This window comes from Notamacropus eugenii, chromosome 3 (assembly GCF_028372415.1).
Source record: "Notamacropus eugenii isolate mMacEug1 chromosome 3, mMacEug1.pri_v2, whole genome shotgun sequence".
Classification (NCBI taxonomy): domain Eukaryota; kingdom Metazoa; phylum Chordata; class Mammalia; order Diprotodontia; family Macropodidae; genus Notamacropus; species Notamacropus eugenii.
In genome coordinates, this window is record NC_092874.1 from 221,369,487 (window position 1) to 221,388,214 (window position 18,728).

Genomic DNA, 18,728 nt, shown 5'->3' on the forward strand with positions numbered 1-18,728 from the left:
TTCCTGCAATTAGCCTTGGTCTCCCTTCTCTAACCCTTACCAGATAAAGCAGAGTTTTGGTCAGGTGACAGTGTTTAACTCTTATTAGACACCCCTACCCCCTCACTCCATCAGTCTGTTATCCTATCTTACCTAGATTGGTAAAGTGAAGTCCAACTTTTTTGGGTCCTTCACTTTGAACTTCCCAACATGCTTCTCATCCACTGCTTCTAAAGAGAGTAGTTCTCTTTTTTTTTTTTTTCTATCCCCGGATCAACTTCCTGACCCATTCCCTCTTCATTACTCTTCTTCTTCATCTGCCACATCATGGCTCTGGCAAAATTGAGTGACCCAGATACAGTGTTCATCGTGTTCATTCTCCCAGGAACTCTTGGTTTTCTTCTTCCTTATCCAGGAGAAATGAAGAGGAATTCTATTCAGCAAATATTGATTAAGTAACTACTGAGTCATTACACTGTACTAGTAGAAGCAGTGTATAGTCTGTGTCCTCCGGGAGCTTATAATTTAGTTGAAAGGGTGGGGAAATAAGAGAAAGATTTATTGACTTAGTGTAGTTTTATTTAGTAGAGAGACCCAAGTTTATACATATCTATAGTTCTCACTTGGTTTGTTTCCACTTTTATTTTTGCTATTCTTTACTTTTCCTACCACTCTTGCTACTTCCCTTTTCTACTTTCATATAAAGGAATAGAGGTAGTGGTGGGAACTGTTTTTAACTTTCCTGGTAGATTATATATATGGAGGTACACATTTCAGAGTGTCAGCCCCAAAAGCTCTTGATTAGAGGGTAACTTATACTGTGAAATGTTATAGTTGACTACTACATTACTTCCTCCCACTCTGAAAAAGTTTATTTTGTAATGGTGTAATCACCCTGTGGTGATTTTATTTTTCTCAGTGTTCTTGCAACATCCTTTTAAGGCAATTGAAGGAATCTAGTGTCTGATTTAAAATTATTCCAATTCTTTTTTTAAAAAAATTAATTTATTTTTTAGTTTTCAACATTCACTTCCACAAGATTTTGAGTTCTAGATTTTCTCCCCATCTCTCCCCTCCCCCACCCCAAGTTGGTGTGCAATTAGAAAATTATCCCTTCTCTTAATCTGCCCTCCCTTCTGTTACCCACCACCTCTTAACCCCTTCCCTTCTATTTTCCTATAGGGCAAGATAGATTTCTATATCCCATTGCCTATATATTTTATATTCCATTTCTTTTTTATTTGATGTTGGAAAAGTCTGTAAAAATATAAGAGCAGAACCTTTAAATAAAATTATGCAAAATAGGGCCTTCTCTCCTCTCATACCACCATTCTAGTTTAGGTCTACATCACCTCACACCTATCACAGTACTTACTGGTTGATCTCCTTGCCACAAGAGGTCTTTCTCCACTACAGTTCACCACTATAGTCCATTCTTCGCTCAGCTGCCAGAGATCTTCCTAAAGTTCAGGTTTGACAATGTCTCCCCCACCTCCTCCCCATTAAATGAACGTCACTATCTCCCTTTCACCTTCAGGATCAAAAATAATGTCCTCAGTTTAGTGTTCAAAGCCTTTCATAACTTTCCCCTCCCCCCTGGAACTCTGTGATTCAGTGATACCCGGCATCCTTGTTACTCCTTGAACAAGAAACTCCATCTCTTGACTGGATATTTTTATTGGCTGTTCATCATGCCTGGAATTCTCTTACCTCTGTCTTTTGACTTATGCGTCCCAACTAAAATGCTATCTATTATTAAGCCTTTCTTGATCCTCCTTAATTCTACTGCCTAAATCGTATCTATTTATTTTAGGATCGAATGAAATAATATTTGTAAAAAACACTTAGTACAATGTCTGGCATCTAGTAGGCGCTATATAAACGCTTATTCCCACCCTTTCTTCTTCCCTCTATTGATTATTTCCATTTTATCATCTATCTATCTGTTGTTTGTACATAGTTGTTTGCATATTATCTCCCTTGTTAGACTCCTTGAGAGCAGGAGCTATCTTTTGCCTTTCTTTGAATTTCCAATGTTGGAGATATAATGCCTTGCATGTAGTAGTAGGTACTTAACAAATATATATAGACTGACTGACTTTATAGAGTTAAAGGGACACTAGGAAGAACCAGGAACAATTTTTTTTTTTTAGAATTATTGCTACTGGAACCAAACTATAATTGCTTAGGTATATTGAAAATGGTGAGGAATTTCTTCTAAAGTTTTTTTTTTTAAACTAGCTCTTGAATAAGTCTCCTAACTTCTTTGAAGCTTCTCTTTCTATAAAATAAGGGGGTTTGACTAGATGACTTTCCAGCATTGACTCTAATCAGATGACCTTTAAAATGTTCCCTGGAAACAAGACAATTGATATTCTTGCAAATGGACATTTGTTTTTTGTTGTTTTTTTTTCCAGTTTGCTCTATGAAGAGTGCCTCACCCCCAAATGATGCATTAAACATGTCTGGAAGGGGTGGGGTGGGTAGAGCAATGTTTTCATGGTCTCAATTCTGATGTTATTTTATTCCTCTCCCACTATTAAAGACTATGAAAAGTACAGTGTCTTTTAGAATATTTTAATGCATTATATGCAGCTTGGATAGTGCATTTATTGGAAGCATAATGATAGTACAGTAGTGTGAATTTATGGAAGATACAGACAGCAAATTATCTCTGCATCTGAATTGTCTATTTACTTTTATACAAATTAATTACCTGCTTGAGAACTGTTAATATGAAATGAGAAAAGCCTGAGAAAGGTTTGGAAGGATTTGAATGAATCCCTGGTATAGAGATTGTTGGTAATATAATTTTATCCTTTTCCTGATAGCATCAAGGCATTAAATTATTGCTGGAAAAAAGCTTCCCTGCATAACCCAGGATTCCACTTGGAACAGTAGTATCAAGAAGTGTTTTCAATTTTGTATTTGATTTGTCAAAAAGGTTTTAAACATTGATATATTTTATTTCTTCATGTATCGATCTTGAATGTAGCAGTGTGTTTAAAATATGTTATTCACTCTTTAAAATGTTATTGGCTTCTGATTTATTCTTTGGAGGATTGATTATACACATTCTAAGATAGGTTATATTCATTTTAAAAATCCATTGGAAAAGAAAAAAGAAAAACAATTCTTTTAACTGACATGTTAGTTGAGCAAAACAAATTTTCACAATGACTATGTCCAAAATATATATGTTTCATTATGTATTCTGAGTCCATTGTGCCTCTGTCAGGAGGTGGGTAAGATGGTTTACTGTTGGTTCTTTGGAATACTGGGACAAAATAGTTGATGATAATTTTCATTTATTATGAATTCTTTTTCACAACGGCAGATTGGATTTTCTCTTCTGTTTAGATGAAGTAATGATTTATGTATTTTTTTAACTGCTAAATTTATTCCTCAGTGGATGTTGTGTTTTCAGTTTTTCTCTTTGATTTTCAGAATTTCACTTTCTGTGTTTGGGATTTTTTGATTTGTTGGTTTTCTTATTTTTAAAACTTGAATGCTCATTTCATTCATATGTTCTTTTTCTTGTTGAAGAAACTATTTAAAAGTTACACACTTTCCCCTGAGATTTCTTTGGCTAAGTCTCCAAAATTTTGGTTTATTTTGTTGTTGTTATTTTCTCTAATGAAATTATCTGTTGCATCTTTGATTCGTTGTATGAACTACCAATTTGTTAGGATTATTTAAGTTTGAATTCATTTTTCATAGGTTCTTTGAGATTGTTGTCAGTATAAGAAATGTTTAATATTTCTTTTGTTTATGAGGTTTTTTGAAACATGGGGTTAGTTTTTGTAAAGGTGACATACACTACTAAGAATTATGTATATTACTTTATATTTAGTAATTGCCAGAGACCTATCATGTACAACTTTTCCAAAATTCTATTCAAGTCCTTAACTTCTTTTAAAAATATTTTGGTGAGATTTGTCTAGGTCTTAGAAAGGGACATTAAGTTCCACAACTATTATAGGCTTTCTGTCATTTTCTTCTTGTAATTTGGTTAACTTTTGCTTTAGTTTTTTTAGGTGCTATACCATTTGGTGCATGTATATTATTTGTGTTAATTCGTTTTCTGTGTTGATTTTATATTAAATGTATTTTATTTCTTTTGATCATGTCTGTTTTGACTCTTGGCTTGTCCTGAGAGCATGATTGCTATATCTGCTTTTTTGAATTTGCCTGATGTATAATAAATTTTCCAGTCTCTAATTTTAATTTTGTGTGAACCTTTATATTTTTTATAAAGATATTTTTGGATTCTGCTTTCCAATCCATCTGCTGCCCTCTATAGGTAAATCTATTCCATTTACTCTTCACTGTTATAATAGTGCATTTCTCTCCATCATAACCTGTTGTTAATCTCCCTCCCACCCCCATCCTTATCCTCTCTCCCTCTATAAATAGAAAGGGATGGAGAAAGAAAAATATCTGATCAGCATTAGTCATTTGTAATTAAAGTAGTCTGTTCCTATTCCTAAGAACCTCTTCTCTTTGCCAAGCACAGATGATATTTTCTCATTCTTTCTCTTTTTAATCTTTCCCCTTTTATTTCCCCCCATCCACCATCCAAAGTTTGTTTTGCTTGTGACTATCGCCTTCTAATGTCTGTCCTCACTCTTGTACTCCCCTTTGTCCCTTGTGTGGTCACCTTTTTCTCCAGTGAGTTTAAGGTATGTTGAGAGGGCCATTCTTCTTAGCTCAATGACCAATCCTTTTTGATACAGGCCTCCCTTCTTTCCATCACTGAGACAAAAAGATCAGTAAAGGAATTGTTTCTTCATCCTGAAGTGTTATTCTGAGCCACATGTATCAGAAAACATGGCTAAGAGAGCTCAGTTCCATACATGTTCATGGGATGAGCTCAGTCCAGCTAGGTGGTGCAGTGGATAGTGCTGGGCTTGGAGTCAGGAAGACCAGAGTTCATACTCTAACTCTGTGATCCTGGGGAAGTCACTTCACTTCTGTCTCCCTCAGTTTCCCCCATTGTAAAATGGGGGCAATAATAGCACCTACCTCCCAGGGTTGTTATGAGGATCAAATGAGATAATATTTGTAAAGTACTTAGCACAGTGCCTGGCACATAATAGACAATAAATATTTGTTTCCTCTTTCCCTCCTTGCCCACTGCACATCATTAAGTAACAAGTTGCAAGCAGCTCTAGGATTTGTTTTAGTAACCAATATATATATATATATTTCCTGAGAAATCATAGGCTTGATTCTTGACTTGCCTTTTTGGTGAGTCTTACCACCGCCTTAGCTTTTGTCCATTTTGCTCCTCATCCTATTCGTGGTTCCTGGGGCCTGGCCCATTTATTGGAGGTGGCAGAGGAACCTGAATCAGTGCTTCTAACAGGGTCTCACTGGGAGGTGAGTTGGTGTTCTGAATAGGAGGTAGACAGAAAAGTCTCAAATTGCAGAAGCTGGTACTAATGACATTCTTTTTTAAGTATATTTTTCAATTTATTATTTGTTTTTTAACATTTTTTCTTATTAAATTTTGAGTTCCAAGTTTTCTTACCCCATCCTCAACTTACTAAGAAGGCAAAAAAATAGGACAATGATTTTATATGTGAAATCATGCAGAACCTATTTCCATATTAGCCATATTTTTTTAAAAAGCAAGAAAAATGAAGTGAGAAAATTATACTTCAGTTCACACTCAGAGTTCATCCATTCTGTCTCTGGAGGTGGATAACATTTTTTCATCATGAATCCTTTGGAATTGTTTTGGATCATTGTATTGATCAGAATAGTCAAGTTGTTCCACAGTTGATCATGATTACAATATTGTATATACTGTGCACAATGATCTCTTAGTTCTTCTCACTTCATTTTGCATCTGTTCATATAGGCCATGTCATACTTTTCTGAAACCACCCCCCTTGTCATTATAGCAAGTGGTACTCCCATCACAATCATATGCCAGATGTTTAGCCATTCCCCAATTGATAAGCATCCCCTAGATTTTCAATTCTTTGTCACCACAAAAAGAGCTATTAATATTTTTGTACTTACAAGTCCTTTTCCTTTTTCTTTGATTTCTTTGGGATATAGACCTAGTGGTGGTATTGCTGGATCAAAGGATGTACACAGGTTTATAGCCCTTTGGACCTAGTTCCAAATTGTTCTCTGGAGTGGTTGGTTGGACCAGTTCACTACTCCACCAACAGTTCATTAGTTTATCTCCATTTCCCTCATCCCTTCTGGCATTTGTCATTTATGATACATGTGAGGTGGTACTTCAGAGTTCATTTGCCTTTCTCTAATCAGTAGTGATTTATTTATTTTTTATGACTATAGATAACTTTGATTTCTTCTTTTGTGAACTCCCTGTTTATATTCTTTATCAATTGGGGAATGGTTCTCATTTTTATAATTTTGGCTCAGTTCAGTACTTAGTATATATTTGAGAAATGAAGCCTTTATTATTGAAACTTGCTATAAAATTTTTTGATATTACTTCATTGTCTTTGGAACTTTAGCAAAATGATTTATCCTAATTATCGCTTTTCTTTAAGTCTGTTTTTGCTTTTGTTTCGTCTGAGATCATTTTTACTACCCCTGCATTTTTTGAGTTTAGCTAAAGTATATTTGATTATGCTCTAGGCCCTTATTTGAACTCTGTGTATGTCTCTACTTTTTCAAGTGTGTCTCTTGTAAATAACATTGTTAGATTCTGGTTTCTTATCTGTTCTGCTGTCTACTTCCATTTTATGGGTGAGCTCATCCCATTCATGTTCACAGTTGTGATTCTAACTCTGCTTTTCCCATCCCAGAATTAGTGTGAAGCCAGTGATTTTCTGTAATTGTAGGGTTATGTTCTTTGTTAAGATTGGAGGCAGACCATTATTCTCTAGAACTTTATTCATCCGAAAGGTGTTTTTTTGTTTCTGTTTTTTTCTCCTAAGCTTGTCACCTTAGAGATGAAATTGGTCAGTGTTAAGTAACAAGACAGGAATTATCTGTTATAGTTAACAGGCAAAATACCTTACATAAACTGGCCATTTTTCATTATGCATTTGTAACTAAAACATATGAACAAATCTACTTTTCCTTGTATAAGAAACAATTTTATTTATAAAAATCATTAGCCAACTTTTTGAGTTGTTGAACATTAAATGTCATATAAGTATTTTTTTCCCCTTGCCTAAAACATTAGAATTTTTTAACTGGACCAGGTCAACTTAGAACAGATATAAATATTGTGACTAGCAGCATTTTTTATTCCTTTTTTTAAATATGTGAAAGAATAGCTATTAGAAAAACAGTTCAACGTAGTTTTTAACTTTGGTAATTTATAATCAATAATGAACAATGATTACTAGTTTATGGTATTTATTTTCCTCCTTTAATGGATAGGATTCTTATTACAAGTCCCATTCCTTTTCCTTATCTTAGTGTGGAGATGTGCCTTTTTTGGGAGTTGGAAGGAGACTGTACCTCCCCTATCTTGACCAAGCTGGAAACGTGACAGCTACCCATTAACCTGCTCAGTTTTTTTAACATGACCCACTTCATCCCTCATTAGTTAGCTTTGTGGCTCTTGACTCCTGAGGGCTCGTCATATTGGAGCTGGACCAAATGTGGATACCCACTTGGCTTTAGCTTTATTGCAGCTCACAACTCCCAATCCCAGTTTTTGTAGGATTAGGGACAATAGGCTGCAACATCATGCTTAGCTGACCCTGTGTTCTTTAAGGCCATTTTAACTAAGCAGCGCTACTGAGTTCTTCTATGCTAGAAAGGCTTCAAAAATTATCCTAGTAGCACACTGAGTTTCTGAAGATCAACTTCATGAAGTTCCAAAAGGCTCATCACTGATAGGCTCTTCACTTAATGATGGATTCTTTGGCCTTGGAAATCTCTGAAACAAAAACGATAGGAAATGGTCCCCAGTCCTGTATCGTGTTTACAAAGAACTTATAATACTATTCAAATTAAATCAATACATATCTTTTAGTACAAAGATGGGAAGAGGTGAGGGTGGTGAAAAATATATTTCAAATCATTGGTGAGGAATAAGAAATGAGACAGACTTGGAGACTACACAGAAACCTTTTCTCTACATCTTGAATTCTTTGAGAAAGAGATCAGTTGGTGCTGGACCATGCAGGCACTACATAACAGTGAAATGAAATTGACTCTTGATGTCTGCATACAATCAGACTACTGATTTGTCAGAGAAAAGATGAAAAATAAAAAACTAGAAAGGGCATGGGACTTAGAGGACATAGATTCAAATCCCAATCTTGTCACTCACTGCCTTTGTGATTTTGGGCACGTCACTGAACCTCTCTGGGCTTCAGTTTCTTCATTTGTAAAATGAAGGGGTTGGATTCAATCTTGTATGGTCCCTTCCAGTTCTAAATTTATCATCCCAGAAGGAGAAAAAGTGAGGAAAAGAGATTTGAAACAACTTAAGACATGACATTTAAGTTGCTGATAATAAAAACTGTAATGGGTAAAGGAAAGGACATTAACATGAATTATGATGATTTCAAAGAACATTTATTTGATTGTCAGAGATGGCTCTAAATTCACCACTCTTCAGGTTCAGGTTCTATGTTTGGATGAAATAAGACATTTGAAAGTCACTGAACAGTTAACAAAAAAAAGGTTTATTTTGCCCTGTGTTAGGATATGCAACAAGCATATAGTGCCACTTAACTTATCTGGACACACCGTGCCCCCACCCCCACCCCCTCCATCATTTCAACATGGAGATGCAACTTACCACAGAGAAATCATGTCCCTGTCCAAAATTAGATTCTACACACATAACGATCCCATGACTTCCATGTTCCACAATTGTAGGATCTATTAAAACTGTGATCCCTCTAGAAACTGCAAAAGGGAATTCCTACAATAATTTGTGAAAGGTTGGATTTAAAGGACTTGGTTAGAGTTGTTGCAGAATACATCCTCAAAACTCTCATTCCTGTCTTTGTACCAGAACCCTGTTCCTCCGAACCATGGTTTGAACATGGAAGCTAATAACCATGCAAGTTCCACCTAGTTCTGAATATTTCCCTCAGCCTTTGTGTAACTATTGTTTGAAGATGCACCCACCCCCTGCAATAGGAGGTTTCAGCCACAGTTCAAGTGACATCCACAACTCCAAGGCCTATCAGAGCCCTTAATGAGGCTGTAACAGTTATTGGTGGAGTTGTGAACTGATCCAACCATTCTGAAGAACAATTTGGAACTATGCACAAAGGGCTATAAAACTGTGCATACCCTTTGACCCAGCAATACCACTTCCAGGTGTGTATCCCAAAGAGATCATACAAATGGGAAAAGGACCCACACGTACAAAAATATTTATAGCAGCTCTTGTGGTGACAAAGAATTGGAAATTGAGGGGATGCCCATCAATTGGGGAATGACTGAACAAGTTGTGGTATATGAATGTAATGGAATACTATTGTTCTGTAAGAAATGATGAACAGGTAGACTTCAGAAAGACCTGGAAAAACTTATGACCTGATGCTGAGTGAAATGAGTAGAACCAGGAGAACATTATATACAGAGTAACAGCCACAGTGTGTGAGGACTGTTTATAATAGAGTTAACCCTTTACAGCAATTCAAGGATCAAAAACATTTCCAAAGGACACTTGATGCAAAATGCCATCCACATCTAGAGAGAGAACTATAGAGTTGGAACTCAGAATGAAGCAGACTATTTTCTATTTTGTTATGATTTGGTTTGGTTTTTCTCATGGTTTCTCCCATTCATTTTAAACCTTCTATGCAACATGGCTAATGTGAAAATGTGTTTAATAAATATGTATGTGTAGAACCCCCATATACAATTGCCTGCTTTCGCGGAAAGGGGGGGAAGGAGAGGGAGAAAAATTTAAAACTTATGGAAGTGATTGTTGAAAACTGAAAACAAATTAATTGTTAACAAAAAAATAAATATTTCTCTAAAATAAAAAAAAATGATGAGCAGGCAGGCTTCAGAAAAACCTGAAAAGAATTACATGAACTGATGCTGAGTGAAGTGAGCAGAGCCAGGAGAACATTGTACACAGTAACAGCCATATTGTGTAACGATTAACTTTAATAGACTTGGCTCTTCTCAGCAATGCAAAGATCTAAGACAACTTCAAAGGATCCATGATAGAAAATGCTGTTCACATCCAGAGAAAGAACTACGGAGTCTGAATGCAGATTGGAGCATACTATTTGCTTCCCTTTTTTCTCTTGTTTTGTTTCTTCCTTCTTGTGGTTCCTCCTATTGGTTCTAATACTTCTTTACAACATGACTAATGTGAAAATATATTTAGTATGAATGTATATGTAGAGCCTATATCAGATTGCATGCCATCTTGGGGGGGGGGGAAGGGGAGAAAATTGAAAACTCAAAAGCTTATGGAAGTGAATGTTGGAAACTGAAAATAAATAAATTTATTTTTTTAAAAAGGCTATAGCAAAATGCGAAAGCCTTCTGGTCTATCTATAAGAGCAACGAGCTAGTGCAATTCAAGAGACACAGATGAAGATATTGTAGCCTGGCCAAACAGAAGGGCCCATTCCTGGGAATAGCCAAAACAAAAAAGATCACAAGGCAGCAGCTCAGGTGTCCTCTGATTACCAGGGAACAACTCCTAATGTCCAGATGATAAAAGAAGATGGATAATAGCTACAGGACAGTAGAATTTAGATTCTTTTGTCTTTCTCTGAAGTACATGATCCAGACCTCTCCAGGGGCACAAATACAACCAGTTTTCTAAGCAGACAACCCCAAATGTCTCCGGATCCAGGAGATTACTGAACATATGACTAACAAAGAAAATGACCCTGGGATGCCACCTCAGCAAACAGAGTAGCACATATCTGACCCTGGCCAGAATGAGAGAGGTCTTAAGGCAGTAATTAAAATGCCCTCTAACCAGGGAGCAAATTCAGATACCCAGGGTCTAAAGAAGGAAGTGGTTACAGTCTTAACTAATGCTGTGGAGTACTTGGTCATTTCCAGGTTAGCAGGCCTTTCAGAAAACCTAGGGCTTGGCCAACAAAAGCAGTCTTAGCCACCCCTCACATGTCTGAGGGACAGCAGGAATCTCCAGTTGTCACTGAGGCACTTTAGCAGATTCACTAGTCAGTACAAGTTTAGGGTGTGCTAAGGAGGGTGATCATGTTCCAGGATCCATTGAAGGGAGTGATGCCAAATTCCTACTTCAGGAACGATTAAATTTAACTGCTGTTATTCTTTTAGGGGAGAGAAGAGTAGGTACTAATTACAATGAAAGCAATGTTACTGTCAAAGGTGAACTTTAATAAACCTTCAAACTTTTATTAAAAAAAATCAAAGTATAACCTTGGTTATCAAGCCAATATATGTTGAAGACCATGGTCACTTTCATTCTTTTCAGAAACCCACCAAATCATAGGGGTCCCAAATACTCAAATGATTTTTTATTGCCTTTAAGTGACCAGGACTTTGTGTCAGGTAAACCAATCAGGTTCCACAGGCAGCTTGGTTTCCTTTTTTTTTGTTGTTTGTTTGTTTTTTTGTTAAAGCTGTTTCTTTTAAGAGGGAAAGAGATAATCCCAAGGTTTTGGTTTTGATTTTGGTTTTTTTTTGGGGGGGGGGAGGGTGGATAGAGAAGCTACTTCAGGGAAACATTGGTAAATATAAATCCTGTCATACCAATATAAATTGCTATAACAAGGAGACCAAAAAGACCCTAAAATGTCCTTAGTAAACATTTGACTTGTTACTTGCCAAGCAGAAAGATATGACAGTCAAAGGCAAAACAAAGATTATAAACTTGTTAGTAAAATCTTACAAAGAAGAATCATGGAAGATTATGACCAATAATACCACCTTTAAGAAGTTTTTGAAGCAAGGGAGGATAAAAGCAGTTTTAAGAAAGTCTGGTTAGAGGCCCAACTAAACAGTCATCTGAAGGACTTTCAAAGATGAAAATGGAAGGATGGCAACAACAAAAAGGAAAAAATGGAAAAGATCTCAAGAGATTTTTTATTACAAATTTTATCATCAGGGATGGTAAAACTTGGACTTTAACATCATAGTACTGCATATGCTTACAGAGAAAAGGATTCAGAAGAGCTCATATATAGGAAAGCAACCAAATTATACAGAGTTGTACATAGTTGTACGTTGCTGAAAAGCAATCCAATTGTGAGAGTTAAGGTATCTGAAGGGGAAGATACCAAAGGTTCAGAAAAAGTTTTGGATCTATACTTTATTTCTCCCCTCACCTCCCCAAAACAAAGGCAACCAAGAGAACACCAACTACTGATAGAATCCAGGTAGAAGAGGTATTTCTTATGGAAGGTGAAAACTGTCCAGATGTTTTTGTCACTGGGAGACATTGCATTAAGTCCTGGAACATTGTAGAGTATTCTCAGCTTAGAAAATTTTAACATTACCATTCACATAGGAAAAGTCAAATGTATTAAGAATGTCTAATGGTGAGAAAGCAATATGCAGTTAGAAAACCTCGAGTTTCTCCATCTATCTATATTTATTTATATCTCTATCCAACTGTAGGATAAATAGTGGGACAAATAGTGCAAATGGACAAGTTGGACCTGTCTAAAGTTTTTTTTCTCTGTTACTTATAAATGCACCCAGGTCTCCTTAGAAAACTTTCACTAGACCCTGACACCCTTTTAAGTTTTTCTCCTATATTTCTTCTCCTTTTCACAACCTAGAAAAGAAATCCTGTTCTTGATGTCTTTACTTCTTTTCCCACTTCTCACACCTGTAAAGGTTTGAGACTGCAGTGAAACTGATGTCTTCAAAGTTATCAATATGTTTTAATTGCCAAATCTGATGACCTTAGTTCTTATTCTTCTTGACTTCATAGCATTTGCACTGTTAACCTCTAGTCTTGGTTACTGTCCCCTCTTTAGGTTTTTGTGACAATAATCTCTGTAGGTTCTCCTACTTGTCTGACTATTCCCTTTTCTTTGCTTGATCAGCATCTATATAACACCTCTTATATGTCAGTGTAATCAAAGATTCCGTCCTTGAGCTCTCTATTGGTGACTGTATCAGTTCATAAAACAGGCCAGCGTTAACGAAGTCAGGCTGGTCTTTCATTTTTGAGATTGTAATAAGACGAAACACATGTTGTCTGTCCAACAGTTCAAAAAAGATTTACTTAGCTGTTACAGAGAAAATTCAGAGCAGGAAATGGATATTCAGTTGTGGGTACAGCACTGATTCAGTTAAGAGTATAACCTTGATTCGGTTGAGCACACACCACTGATTTCGTTGAGCACTGCTTCCTTGCCTCTGTGTTACCTATGATGATTTGCTGGTCTTCCCTCAGAGCCCTGCTGCAACTCTTCCGTGGTTTGTTTGGGGGGTTTTTTGTACTTAGGGGACTAGGAAGTCATGTCAGTAGCCCCTGGGTCTTAGTCTCCTGAGCCAATCAAATCTCAGGGACAGTTTTAATACCTTCTAAGTATAGGAAGGCTTTGGGGATCCTCATCCCAATTCCCTCAGTTGCAGATCAGATACCTAGAGTGTACCTGGCTACATCTGTTCCTCAGAATTCTGGGGCTACCCTAGAGAGATTTTGGGGTGAGCCTTCTAATGTTAATAGCTTGAACCCCCATTCTGATATTTTCTCTCTGGAATTATCACCAGTGAATGCTCCAATATAAGTTAAACTGATAATCATCAATGAACTTTTACAAAGTTAATTAGCAAAAATAATTTTTTACAAAATTGTTTACTGAAAGATAGAGCAGGAACCAAAGTACCGTAACGTCTCCCTGAACTAAGGCATACTCTCTCCTCTACATTTTGGTTCTCTGGGATAGTGGGCTTAAACTCAGATCAGCTGCTGCAAACATTTATTTCCCTCCAAATTCACTTCTGAATATGTCATAGTTGATGGATGAAGTTGCTTAGATTCTAAGACACACATCTTGTTAACTTAAACTACTGTTGACCTGGGTCAAGTAGGTGGCTTCTTAGAGTCATCTTCCTGGGCTCTTCTGTTGGACATGTGGTGGTTCGTTTGACCTTTTGAGATCTCAAAAGGCCCAAAGACACATACATGCACAAGATAGCCCCATCCCAGACACAGGCTTGCCTAACTGCCCTGAAGGAAGAAAGATCATTCCCTCAGCAATCCTTTGGAATTTAGAGAGTCATTCTTACGCTTAATGCAGCAGGAAGGAAAAAGGACATTTTAAATTCTGTTAGAGACCTTGCATGTATGTGCTCAGCAGCTAAACAGAAGGTCTTTTCTCACCAGGTAGTAAGTAGACAGTATACCCAAGTATGCTCTGAAGTGGAGAACAGGGCTTCTCCATTCTGTGTTGTCACATACTTCTAGAAACTGGATCACCTAAAATTCATGCTCCCAGGACTAGGCTATCATTGAGTAATCCTCTCCCCTTATCTCCAGTTACACAAGGGAAAAAACTAGCTCAGCTCACATGGGAAAGGACACTAGTAAGTATTTCTCCTTCTACAGCATGTATAGGTTTGGTTATCTCTATGCAAATGACTCTCAAGTTCTTTTTGTGCAGCCCCTGAACTCTTCTACTGAGCTGTATAACTGCATCACTAGCTGCCCATTGGACAGTTCAAACCAGATATTCTTTAGGCATCTCAAACTCAGTATGCCCCAAACAATGATCATCATTCTTCCCTTCTTGTTCATACTTCCAGACATCACTTTTTAGTCACCCAGATTTGCAGCATTAGTGTCATTCTCAATTCTTCGCTCCACTGCACCCTACGTGCACAATCAGTTGCCAGATCTTATAATTTCTGCCCCCACAACATCACTCTAATCTCTCTACTTACTGGCTTTTATCACCATCTACCTGGACTATTACACTGGTCTCCTAATTGATCTCCCTCTCTAGTTTCAGATTTTTTTATTTCTAACTTTCACAGATATTTTAGTTTTGCACCATGTTTATTGTTTTATATTTCTCACTTTTGTTGATGAAAGTGCATGGAAATAGATATTTTCCCTAGGAGTTGCTTTGACTCAATCCCAAAATTTTTGGTTTAATGTCTTATTGTGGTCATTTCCTTTGAAATTACCTATTTTACTGATTTGTTCTTAGACTCAGCTGTTCTTGAGGATTAAATTATTTAGTTGCCAATTAATTTTTAGTTCTTTAAAGATATTTTATTGAAAATAATTTGTATGCAAGAGATGCATTTAATATTTCTGCTTTTCTGAATTTATTAGTTTTTTTATGGTCAGTTTTATAAGTGTCATGCACAGTTGAGAAATATGTGCACTCAGTTCTGCTATGAGATGTATACATTGCCAAAAATGCACCATGCTATGCAAAATTGGACAATGAAAACCGGAGCTTATGGGGAGAATGAGGTTAGAGGCACAGTGCTCAAAAACTTCATCAGTCACATACACACACACACACACACACACACACACACACGAATGTAATAAAAATGGTACCACAGTTTTATACATGTTAAATAGTTAAGAAATATGCAATAAAAAATGGTACCTGTCCCTGGCCTTTTGTAAAACAAGTTGGGCAAATGGAAACTTCAGGTATTGGTGTATAGGGAGGAGGCTTCCTGAGGTTCAAACCAGTCCTCCTCCACCCACAATTTCCTACTGCACCAGGAGATATACAAGAAATATGGCACTTTACCTTGAAAAAGATCTTATATGTGCTTGTGGAAATGGACACTGGAAGTGCTGCTGCTTGTGAGTGATTGTGAGGTGGTATATGCAATTTTGGGCATTCTTGTTGTTTCTCTTAGAAGAAATCAAGCAGAAGCACACATGAAATTCACATTATGCTCAAAATGTTCCCTAAGATGTCTGTCAGGGTTGGAACAAATTCATGTTTTTAAAACAAGAGTTATAGCCCAACTGACTGTATAAACCATTCTGTTCTCAATAATATTCAGAGATCTGTTATGTCTAACTTCTAAAAATTCTCTTCAGGTCTTTAAATGTCTTTTTTGCTTATGTTTTCTGTGAGATTGGTCTAGGTTTGAGAATGTTGTGTGTGGTCCTCAACTATTGTTTTACTTTCTATTTCTTCCTGTAGTTTGATTCACTTTTCCTTTTAAGTATTGAGATGCTATGTCATTTAGTGCATGTACATCAAGTATTGATATTAATTGTTTTTGTAAGCATAATGTAGTTTCCCAGTTGTAATCATGTCTGTTTTTACCATTGCCTTTTCTGAGATTATGATTGCTGTCCCTGTGTGGTGGGAGGAATTTCTTAAGGCCCTGACCCAGGCAGACTAGTCTAGTTTTTAGTGAGGGGTACCAGAAACATCCTCCAGATTTAATTGGCTCAGTGGGCTAAGGCTTGGGCTTGGTCATCTGAGTACAGAAACAGCCAGGACACGAGAGACTGGCGCTCTTCTCTCCAGCTTTGGGTGAGGACTGGCAGAGTGGCCTACAACAGTCATCTGTAGCCCCAGTTCATTTTGAGTTTTAGTATTCTTGTGACTATTTTTTCCAGCTCTATGTTACTCCTATATTTAATCTCCTGTTAGTTGGCTTTATTTCCAATTTCTTTACATTAAAAAAAAAATCTAATTTGTTTGCCAAGAATTCTCTTTTACCAAATCCCATTTTCTCTCCTATTGGAATTGTTAGCTTTTGTGTCTTCAGAATTTCATTCTTAAGCATCTCCTATCCCTCCTGGACCCCATATATTTAAATTCAGGAGTTTTAAATTCTGCTTTATTTTAAAAAACAAAACCAAAACAACTTTATTCATCCATTTAATTTGCATGCTTTTACTGTGTATCCTTCCCACTTCCTCTTTCAACAATTAAACAAATTTTAAAATATGACTCGTTCAGCAAAACAAATTGCCACATCCAAAAAAGTGTATGTCTTATTCTGCACGTTAAGCTCATTACCTCTCTGGCAGGAGGTGGGTGATATATTTCATTTTTAATTCTCCAGTATTTGGTTTATTGTTGCATTGATCAGAGATCTAAAATATTTTAAAGTTGTTTTTTTCTTTATAATGTTATTTTGTAAATTGTTCTCCTACTTCTGCTCACTTTACTATGTCAGTTCATAGAGGTCTTCCCAGTTTCCTCTAAAAGGATCCATTTCATAATTTCTTGTGCTGCAGCAATACATTACATGCATATACATAATATTTTACATAATAATTACATGCATATACACTAAAACTCTCCAGTATATGAACATCCTTTTAGTTTCCACTTCTTTGCTGCTACGAAAATTTGTAGAGAGGCAGATTTAGGCTTGATGCAAGGATAAAATTCCTAGTAATTAGAATTATCCAAAGCTAGAATAGGCTGACTGCCTTAGGACATAAGGTGACTTGGTTCTCTTTCACTTGAAGTCTTCAGTGATAGGCTTTTTGAGAATATTATAGAAGGCATAAACATTTATTAACTAGATGATCTCTGAGTCCTATCTTTAATATTCAGTGGTTGCCTAGGAGCAGGGAGAGCTCAATATTCATACTGTTTTGAAATTACAAAAAAAAACTTTTTAGTGTATCTAATGCACAACTAAATTTAATTTTGTTTTTTCTTAAACACTCCCGTTTATCCATCCAGCCATATAACATATTGGAATCTTCCCCCAGCCTTCTCCTTGCAACTGTCTTTGAGCAGGAAGCTTAGAAGAAGGAATTAGAGGAATTCTGGAGGGAGAAAACATAGAGCTAGAAAGTGCCTTTGAGGTTAGGCAGTCCAGCCCCCTTATTTTAGTAGAGAGGGAACAGAGGTTCAGAGAAGTTGTGAGTTGGCCAAGGTCATATAGCTAATAAGTGGTGAGGTCAGGGTATGAACCCAGCCTCTCTGCTGGCAAATGCAGGGCTCTTTCCATCATATAATGCTTTCCTCTCTCTGTAGATCACCCTCTTCTCACTGGATTCCTTGTTGTTCCTATACAACACACTCCTCTCCTAACTCTGGACATTTTCATTGACTCTCCCCCCATGCTTGGAATGCCTTTCTTCCTCACCTCTACCTCCTGGCTTTCCTGGCTCCTTTCAAATCCCAGCTAAAATCCAACCCTCTATAAGAAGCCTTTCCTAGTCCCCTTTAGTTCTAGTGTCTTCTCTTTGTTGATTTCCTCCAGTTTATCTTCTGTATAGCTTGTTTGTAGTTAGTTGTTTGTGACTGAACTCCTTGAGAATATGGACTGTCTTTATAACTCAGTGCTATGCATAATGCCAGGTACATAACAGACACTAAATAAATGTGTATTGACTGATAGGATAGGTGAGGACAAGTGAAGAGATGGTAATGAAGTAAATCTGTAAGATGTAGAATGTAAGTTGTCGAGATTATGAATATGTGATTAGAGGAATTGGTTTTGTGCAGGTATGTGATGATTAGGAGAGAGAAAACCTGTGTAATGAGAATAAATGGTTTCTTTGTTTTAAAATTGTCCAAATATAAATCTAGAAGTTCTTTTTTGGCAGAGTGGAGGGGAGAGGGGGGTGAGGAATAGAGGTTGGCAAAGAGATCCTCCCATTCATCATTTAGATTTTCACTTCTTGGAAATTTTTTAATTTTAGTTAATGAAGGCTTGTAAGCATTTCATCTATGGCTTTCATTTTATTGCATGAAATAGTTTGTCAGAACATTAACTAGTTCTCCTTTTTCCCCCTCTAGAATCTACCTGGGGAAAAAAGACAAAGGAGACATGAACTTCTGCAGCCAAGCTTCCTGACAAGAAGTTGATGTATAGAAGGACAGAGCTAACAGTAACCAGTGAGCAAAATTTCTGAC

General features: G+C 36.7%; 1 protein-coding gene across 7 annotated transcripts in view; it reads left to right on the top strand.

The window, feature by feature from the left end:
- Positions 1-18,728, top strand: part of SPATS2 (spermatogenesis associated serine rich 2) — a 145,167-nt gene that overhangs the window by 23,381 nt on the left and 103,058 nt on the right. For all 7 annotated transcript variants that reach the window (XM_072654586.1, XM_072654587.1, XM_072654591.1 and 4 more), the window contains exon 2: positions 18,612-18,728. This exon is cut by the window's right edge. The gene's annotated coding sequence lies outside the window, so the exon portion shown is untranslated. The remainder of the gene's footprint in view (positions 1-18,611) is intronic.